This window comes from Oreochromis aureus, linkage group 11 (genome assembly GCF_013358895.1).
Source record: "Oreochromis aureus strain Israel breed Guangdong linkage group 11, ZZ_aureus, whole genome shotgun sequence".
In the NCBI taxonomy this organism is placed as follows: Eukaryota; Metazoa; Chordata; class Actinopteri; order Cichliformes; family Cichlidae; genus Oreochromis; species Oreochromis aureus.
The window spans coordinates 7,839,298-7,847,735 of NC_052952.1; positions in this window are offsets into that span (position 1 = coordinate 7,839,298).

Here is an 8,438-nt window from a genome sequence, read left to right on the forward strand (position 1 = left end):
ACACATCAGCGTCATGTATTTAACTTGAAGATGTGCAGTGTTCTCTGAAGGAATGAAAAACAAAAATGTTCATTCTGACAGTCATTTTGAAGCAGAAGAGACCGCTAGCAGCAGTACAACAAAAGCGCGTTTAATGCCATTCACAGTCAGTCTTTGCATTTCCAACAGGACACCCTGTTGAGCTTTCTGTTTGTCACAGTTTGCAGCCGAGGGCAGAGTTCATCTGTTCCATGGTGATGTTTGTTTTAACATCTTTGTGGCTGAAGAACTGAACACATGGCTGCCACTTGGGGGAGATCTTATATAAAAATCAGACCATAATAAAAAATTGAATTCACAGCTAAGTTTAACGGCGCACAAAAAACGAACTAACTGAGGGAGGTCTGTCTGGAAAAGATGACAGAAGGGCTTGGACTTAGACTTTGAAGCCTAAAGTATATTTGGTTTATATTAAGATCAGTGATCACTGGATTTTATTTGGCATTATTTTACAAATTTCCTTGATTTATCAGGGCATTTACAGGAGAAGTATCCCTAAAAACATAATGTTTATGTAAGATTTGCCTGTAATTGCGTGTTTTAAATACGTTCAGTATCTTACAATAAAATATTTGCAGCTGAAAATTTCAAAATGTTAGCATATAAACATGTTTCAGGTGGTTTGAGTCATTGGCTTTATCACTGCTGCCACACACACTTAGTATTATTATTCCAATACCCTTTTAAATGCATAAGTTTTTACACAGTCTCAGTGCTGTGTAATGCACTGGCACTTTATGATTGTTACAGAAATAGTCATGTTTACGGCCTGATTACTAAGGACTATTTCTTAGCCCTCACTTTCATTTCATGCCTTCATTTGTGGTGCAGAACACACAGTTTGAAATGACTGGCAAGATTTGTTTTATTAACATTTTGACTTATCAGCATAACATGGTTAAACTTGAATGTCTGTTTTGTGCTGACATGTCCTAATAAATAAGTGATCAGCTACCATAAATTAATTCAGTAATAAACAATAGGAAGTGTGAATTCAAACCAGTAGCAAAATAATAAATTTAAAAAAGACATTTAAACAGCTCTGAAATAACAAGTAAATATAAGAGTAGGGTCGTTAGAAGAAATGTTGTAATGATCCACTTTATTAATGAGCAAGTTGTGTCGATTTCTCTGTGTTTTTGCATCTGAACCTCAAAGAAGTTTGTGACATAATGATAACATTTAATCTATTTGTTCACTGTTCTGAGTTTGGCTAAACTGCAGCAAAAGTTTCTGAGACAAATTCAAAGGCCCTTGATTCACAATATATCTTGTCTTTGAATGACCTTCTATTGCAAAGGTCATGCAGCTGCTCAGTTAAATCCTTGGCAACCAGTGACCTGGCAGATTGTGAATTATGTTGACAGTTCAGCTTATAGGTCCTCTGGCTATTTAGCACTGGCAACGTGGGAATGTTATGTTTCACCTAGGAGAGGGACTGAAACGCAACCGCAGAGACGCTCAGAGGCAGGCTTTTAAGGGTTACAATTTACAGCACCTTTCTTATTTGGTGCTGAAGTTTACTTAGTGAGAATATTCTGGAGAAGTGACATGGAATAAGGACTGGGGTCAGCCGTCTGCCCAGCACCACTGCCTTCATAAATTTAACTACCTATTGTTGCCAGTTTAGCATCGACAGACACACAGCTTCATGCAGCAGGGCATTCCTGCACATATTTATTTAAGAGCCAGGCTTTGCCATCAAATTGCATGTAGTCTCTGTTTTTAGGGAGTAAAAATGTATCTAAAGAAAGAAAAAAGATTTTAAAGATGTGGAACATGTTCTTGGCTCTTTATTAGCTGGCCTTACTTCCAGTCAGGACACGTGGTCAGCTAAAAGTTTTGTTTTGTTTCTTTAAACTGCCATGAGCTCATCTGCATCTGTGAGAACATTGGACTTTTGAGAACAATAAAGAAAGAGACATACTGTTAAAAAAGTGAAGTGTTCGTGCATAGCTCTATAGTGGCCTCTTCTGGGAATAAAGAGAACATTCATGCACAAAAGTGATCAACCAGGAAATCAGTATAGTTAGAATATATATGAGTGCGACACTTTAACACTCTAATGACCTTACTTTTAATTTGATAGTCCCACTTTGGGTTTCTTTTGTATTTATATGTCAATGTTTATAGGAGAACAAGAAGCTATAGGAGTGCAACAAGTGAGAATAAACCTTAAACAGTTTTGCAGACTCAATTTATTATCACTGGAAATCACAAAAATGGTGAAAGGATTACTCTGGGTGAATGTTGGTGGGGTTTTTGTTTGTTTTGGTTTGTTTTTTTTACTCCCTAGCCTGTCTGCTAGAGGGCAGCATTATCCAATATTAAAATGATGTTCTGTGTGGAAGGAAATGTCTCCTCTTTCCATCTCTCCCTCTCACATGCAGGCACACACACATACACACACAATCCAATATGCATGCACTTATTGGTTCAGCAGCTGTGTCTTAATTACTCAAAGGGCTTCCAGCTAGCACACCAATATTGTAACAACAGGTGTAGCTTCACATGTAGAGCAAAAATCTCCCAGCAGTTGAAATGTTCCTTCAGTATGCTACATTCAAGACTATTTTGTATTCATCATTAACATGAGATATAACTTCACATACAACTTATTTGTTTTGTTAAGGAAAATTGTCCCACTGATGCAAAACAATGCCCTCATTAGCTATCTTAGTTCTTGGAACTGGACACAAAGACAGTATAATGATTGCAAAGTGAAAACACATCAGACGCCATGTGTCTTAACATTAACTCTAGAGAGTTAATGTTAAGACACTCAAAGGAAAAACGCAGTAGTGACTAATTTAGGACTGATTCTTGGCTGTAAAATCTACCTTGTTAAAGCAGTAACCCAGCAGGTGCCCTTCTCACGTTTAATAAGACAGTAGTGCAAATATATTCAAAACAAATCATAAAACATGTTTGATTTTTTGGTGGGGCTCAGAAACAATCCAAATCTAAACAGTTTCTAAGGCTGTTATAATACCTTCCCTGTTCGGTTTGGTTAAAACAAACTGCCTGTTTGCACTTTAAGTGCAATCTGGGCTGGTGTGAATTTTGACAGGTGCAGCCTGGTGCAGACCTGAGACAGGTTCCCGGTGCAGGTTGTTGATTGTGAAAGTGTGACATGAAAGCGAGCAGACAAGCCACAGTATTTTTGGATGATAAAGTTGCATTGAATTGGCAAAAGAACAAAATCTGCTTTTATAAATGTATAAGCACTGTTAATGTCAAAAACTGAGCAACGCCTTCGCTGTCTTGTAATCCATTTTCAGCCTGTAATAATGTACCGACACTATAGATTAAAATCTACATTATTAATAATTTGATTTTCCTATTGAGGATGAATTAGAACATTTAAAGGATTTAATGTCATGCAGACTTGTTTTTCAGTTTTAATGTATTCAACTTATTCCAAGCACACAGAAAGGTCCTGTGTACCTCTACATTGTCTCAGGAGCTTGAAAATAAAGCACCTGATGTTTTGTGAAGATGTTTCCCCTCCACAAATCCCAGCTATTTAAACCCTGAGGGGGTTGTCCCTTAAAAAGGTCGTTGACCAACTGTTAATGACGTGTTTCACCACATGAGCCAAGGTGTGAAAAAAGGTGTGCCTCGTTACCACCAGAGGTTTTTGGGTGAAACCACTGTGAGGTCTTGCTTCACCCTATTGGGGATGACCTATCGGGGTCACCTGACACAAGATATGAGTGGATGTTGATCGCAAAACTGCATTGTAGGTGGCGGACAGTTGGTATCACAACACCCCCTTTATTCAGTGACAGTTGTTCACTGTGGACATAGACAGCCTCCTTTAGGCACAGTGTACATCTGCATTTAAAGGATATTTAAAGAAGTTTAAGAGAATTTAAAGAAGTCCATTCGCTTTTCTTCCAAGATTCTTAGAGCGCCACGGCCTGGATGACTGAGAAACTACACAGATATACCTCTACACCACCATATATGTCAAGTGAGGCTGTTGTAAAGGCTCACCTTTTAGCACATTCACTTCACCAGATGCACCTTGTTTCTTTTCCTCACCTTTAATTGGGTGTGGTGCTTGGCCTTAATTGCACTCACCTGTCACTCATTATATAAGGACTGCACTCACCTACCCCTCACTCTTCCTTCACTCCCACATGGGGCGGCAGCTGAGAGAGAGCAGTCCATGTGTGTCTTTCCTTTCTTTACCCATTATTCAATAAAACGACAAAACCTGCAAATGACTGATGACTGCTTATTCTCATTCTAATCGGATGAGCCCATGATGACTACTTAAACCCTGAACCTTCCTTCCTCCAATACATGGTCCTCCGAACGGAGTAGTGTTATCATGGATTTGCCATTGACTGGAGATTTGAGAAGTTCTGGGCGTGGGCGACCTCCTACCCACCTGCAGTATGGCGTTCAGTACCCTGGGAGTATAAGTGCTAGATGTGATACAGAGAGTCAAACAGAATGCCAGCATAGTGACACAGACACACATGGGCTGCAGGATCCTGACGGAGAGTCAGAAAGCCAACCAGAGACATCACCTGCTCCTTTACCTACCAGTCAAGATGAGGTGATGAGGGAACTCCTGATGACGATGGGGAGATTAGGCAATTTATGATTCAATTATCTCCTCCCCATTCTCGCAGTTCCTCCAGATCTTCAATTCACACTGTCTCATCTGATGAAAGCAAATCCTCTGTGTACGGTTTACAAGTCATTCCCCAAACACATCAGCAACATGAGCAGTTCCCAGTGATTGATCCAGCAACCTGTCAATCACCCTTTCAGCCCCACAGATTAGCCGTCAGTCTGGTGCAGTTCTGGCTGCTGCGCCCTCCTTTCCCTAATTCAACAATATTAGATGCTGCAGTTCCGTCAAGTGGTTTGCCTAGACCAGTTTTCCTACACCAGATGAGACTCCTTTTAATTTCCTGGCCACACAACTGCAAGGTCCGCACCAGATTTCATGTGTTCAACCTGCTGTTCCTCTAGATGAAGACCCCGCTCAACCTCTCATTTGCATTCCAGAACCAAGGCAGCACGCTCCTGTAAAGCCGCAACAAGCTACATCCAATGGCTTACATGAACAGAAACCTTTGGTACCTGTTACTGCTAGCTCGGGTCACTCCTCTAGCATTAGAACACATGTATATAAGCTTGAGGGTCCTTCTTTCCCAGACCTTACCAGTGAAGATGCCAGTATAGGCTGTTACAATGGCCCTTACTAACCTGTTTTGACCCTCATGAGACAGAGCACTTCAAATATCATGTCCTTCTCGATCATCTGAGCGTAGACCAAGCTAAACTGATTTCCTTTTCCTATGCTCCTGACCCATACACTCAAGCCATCAAAGCTCTTGATGAGCGTTATGGGCATCCAAGACAGCTAGCATTGAAAGAGCTACGAATATACTGGAGCTTCCTCCTATCAGAGCAGGTGATGGTGGGACTCTGGATAACTTTGCTCTTCGTGTGCAACACTTTAGTTGGTTTGCTTAGCACCATGGGTGATCAAGGACGGACAGAACTAAATTGTGGCTCCCATGTCGGCGCCTACTTGAAAAGTTGCCTGCAGAGCATTCCAGTCGCTTCAAGCGGCACATTTACAGGCAACAAGGAGATATGATGTATGACTTACCTTTGTTCTCATCCTGGTTGCGAATGGAATGCAAGTGTCAACCAAGAAAGGACAGTCCTGTTTCATCTTTTAACCAGCCACGACCTGCCCGAAAGTACACCTCTCCACTTACAACAATATTACATGGGACAAATCCATCCAATCCTGTACAGGCAACACAACCCATCATAATGACTAAGGCAAGATGTGCATATTGCTGCTCACCTGAACACCACATTAGCAAGTGCCCTGAGTTCATTAACAAGACAAAGGATGAGAAAATACACTGGATAAAGAGAAACAAAGCGGTGTTGGCGTTTGCTAGAACTCATCAGGCTGCAAAGTGCGATCTGAGAAAAGACTGTGCTACCTGCATGAGAAGACATCTACAGATCCTATGTGAGGTGAATCAGAGACCTAGAACTGAAGTTAATCCTGTAGTGAGTACACTGCTTTGATAAACCTAGTGACTGTCCCAGTGTACTAAAAGTTATAGAAAGTGGCGTAATGGCAAAAGAACCTGGAAACATATGCAATACTTGATGATGACCACGTACCATGCTTCACATCACAGCTCAGCATCTCCACTAACTGGGAAAGCTGAAAATTATCACTCAGAACTGTCCATCAGGAAGTTGAAACTACAGTTTCAGATTTCTCCCATCGCACACACAAAACTTACACAATTAATAATGCCACACAAGTCACTTAGCACTTTCAGACACACACATCATCTCTCCAACAGAGATACAACATCTCAAAGGTATCCCATTACCCTTTATTAACAAAGCAGCTCCACTACTGCTCACAGGCTCTGATCATACCCACCTTATTACGCCTATTGCACCAGTTAGACATGGACCATTTGGATCTCCTTCAGCAGTCAAAAAGCTTAGGATGGACACTCAAGGTCCAATCACAGACTTCAACCCCAGAGCAGTTCACGCATGCCCAATGTTTGTTCACATCTTCCAGTTCAGGTGAACCGCTCCAGCACATCCTCGTGTCCGCTGATGGCTCTGAATTCATTCAGCCACCTCCTACTTACCATCAGCAGTACCTACGTCATCACCGGCATATCACCAGTTCCACTGCCTGTGGCTGCCATTCCGCCAGTGGTCAGGCGCTGCCTGCTCCTGCATCACCTGGTCTAGAAGTCCCGTACAATGCTCCCAGCGCCTGCAAAACTGTACGGTCTGCAGGTCTGGGCCTGCAGCTTCATCCCACGTGGCTGGTCGCCACCGCTGGCTACATGGTCGGCCCCGAACAGTCTGGCCTGCATTGTCAACCTCAGGTTGACCCCCTGAAACTATATCAAACCTGTAGCATGTCTGATTCCTCTGCCCCGCTTCATGAAAAAAGAACAACTTTAACCCTTTCAACATATTTCTCAGTAGAAATATGGGGCGGCTGATTAAGGCTCACCTTTAGCACATTCACTTCACCAGATGCACCTTGTTTCTTTTCCTCACCTTTAATTGGGTGTGGTGCTTGGCCTTAATTGCACTCACCTGTCACTCATTATATAAGGACTGCACTCACCTACCCCTCACTCTTCCTTCATGAGAGAGAGCAGTCCATGTGTGTCTTTCCTTTCTTTACCCATTATTCAATAAAACGACAAAACCTGCAAATGACTGATGACTGCTTATTCTCATTCTAATCGGATGAGCCCATGATGACTACTTAAACCCTGAACCTTCCTTCCTCCAATACAGAGGCGGTATGCTTTCCTGTTTGCTCAGATAAGTTTAACAGATGTTTGCAGAAACAGTTGCACAGATGTGAACATGATCTTTATATCTTCATCTTAGACTTAACTATAGCTACCCTTTAACCATATATTGTTGCTGGCTTCAATAGACATACTCCAAGAGCTTTAAAGTGTCAGGCCCAGCTCTTGCAGTGGAACACTACAAAATAAATGCATCCATCCATGGGCCATTACTTAAGAATTAAGCTCTACCTAACAGGTTTATAACCTGTTTAGGAGCTTGGAGCAATGGTGGTTCAGGGATGTTTAGCTCTGCTGAGGCGTCACGTCTCCACTAAATAAATGGAAACAATATTATAAAGTGGAAATTATTGATGCAAAAATATGGATCTTTCTCTGTGCAGTCATTTTTATTCATAAATGAAGGAGGTAGCCATCTATATCTAAGCTAACTCCGGAGAAAAGAAAAGATTACATTTTCCCGGTAAAGCGGGGCTAAAAATCCAAGAGCCTTCTGTTTTGACTCAAGATATATTTGTGATATCGTCAGCCTTTGGCAGGCTGATAGTGGTCCAGATATAGTCCAGGTCAATCTGAAAGCACTGTCATCTAAAATTAAGTTTTATTCAGCTGGTAATACAAGAATTACTAAACAGTAAAACTTGTATTTCTAAAAATGGCCTGAATAACTCTGAATACATCGTGCTCCAGCCTTGATGATGGAAATTGTATTTTATTGAAATTCCCTCCTACTCGCCTACAATAGCTGTTAAACATCCACTGCAAATGATTCATGTGATACAGTGGTTGACCATAATGGGAAAGTGTTTGCAGCAATTGTGTAGCAGCTGCTCTGCCCACACAAAAACACACAATCAGCCCTTAACTGTGCCAGACATGCACGAAAACACTCGCAACTGAACCTATTACCTGTATAAAGCAAACAGTGTAAAGGTAGCAGGGCTTCTGTGGTGAGTGACCCCACACACACACACACACACATATCAAAGCACACAGGAGCTTTGTGGAGACTCAAAGGGTAATGAGGCCCTGTAATCCAGAGTAAAG